Genomic DNA, 901 nt, shown 5'->3' with positions numbered 1-901 from the left:
AATTTTTTTTGTGGTGGTGGTGGTGGTGGGGGCTGGGGTGGTGGTGGTGGTGGTGGTGGTACTGCTCTTGTGGTTGTAACAAGTTTAGAAAAATAAGAGATTTCCTCAAAGAAATTTTTAAGTTTTCATTCATATATAGTCTGTATTCTTCAGTTTGTTTGGCACCTATCTTTGTAGTAGAGACTCTGTCCAAGTGTTCTGACTCCAGCTTTCCAGTGTCCCAGTAAAAATTTCATCTAAAGAATGGGTCATTTTTTTCTATATAGGCTTCAGATAAATTGCATTAGGTGGGCTATTCTGTGATGTGCAGTACTGATGGTCAAGGGTTAGATGGAGCTGTCACCACTCAGCATACAGACTTCCTTCTTCGTCCTGTTTTAAGTATATGTGACATACGGAAGGCCCTGCCTTTGCTCTTCCCTGAAAGCTGAATTGTGTAAGGAGTCAACTATGTGGAGTTAAGAAGGAGGTCTGACATGGGGCTGTCTTGAAAATAGATTTTGAGTGGGTCTTCTTAATTTTAGACTCAGCTTCACTATAATTTTAGAGGTATCACATATCAACAATATATAAGATTTGTAAAGGTAATATATAATGTTTCTGAACCTCCTTAATGCTATGACCCTTTAATACAGTTCCTCATGTTGTGGTAACCCCTAACCATAAATTATTTTTGTTGCTATTTCATAACTGTACTGTTAAGAATTGTGATGTAAATATCTGGATTTTTCTATGGTCTTAGGTAACCTCTATGAAAGGATGATTTATTACCCCGAGGGGTCACAACCCACAGGTTGAGAACTATTGATATAGAGACCATTGAATATCTTACTATTTTTTCCATTATTGAGTTAGGATTGGATTTTGTTTACCTAAGTCAGTTACTACACACACACACACA

At 37.5% G+C, this 901-nt stretch overlaps 1 protein-coding gene across 4 annotated transcripts in view; it reads left to right on the top strand.

The window, feature by feature from the left end:
• The window catches only part of Ate1 (arginyltransferase 1), a 113,268-nt gene that overhangs the window by 9,594 nt on the left and 102,773 nt on the right, over nucleotides 1-901 (top strand). The gene's annotated exons all lie outside the window — the stretch shown is intronic.

Source organism: Mastomys coucha, unplaced genomic scaffold (genome assembly GCF_008632895.1).
Source record: "Mastomys coucha isolate ucsf_1 unplaced genomic scaffold, UCSF_Mcou_1 pScaffold21, whole genome shotgun sequence".
Classification (NCBI taxonomy): Eukaryota; Metazoa; Chordata; class Mammalia; order Rodentia; family Muridae; genus Mastomys; species Mastomys coucha.
The sequence above is the reverse complement of the archived record's forward strand: the minus strand, read 5'-3'. Positions and strand labels throughout refer to the sequence as shown.